Below are 303 nucleotides of genomic sequence, written 5' to 3'. Positions count from 1 at the left end.
GTGGATCGTTCGATAGTATTATACTCTAAAATGTTGATGCGAGTGCCAACGCTAAATAATTTTGGAAGATCGTGCACTACCGGGGGGCCTGGGGGGTATTACCCCACCCAGTAAAGGAAAATTAGTTGTCTCTTTTTTCTACAATCATCACTACCATGAAATAATTTGTATAAAACCTCGTATTTTGGGGGGTATTACATCCCCCCCCCCCAGACTCCCCGTTGTTAGTTACGTTTTTACTTAAATCTCTAACCTCTGAGGAGGGTGGTTCATTCGAAAATGAGTTGTCCCTTTTTTCTACAA

This window comes from Photinus pyralis, unplaced genomic scaffold (genome assembly GCF_008802855.1).
Source record: "Photinus pyralis isolate 1611_PpyrPB1 unplaced genomic scaffold, Ppyr1.3 Ppyr1.4_LG10, whole genome shotgun sequence".
Lineage (NCBI taxonomy): Eukaryota > Metazoa > Arthropoda > Insecta > Coleoptera > Lampyridae > Photinus > Photinus pyralis.
This window is presented reverse-complemented; position numbering follows the sequence as displayed.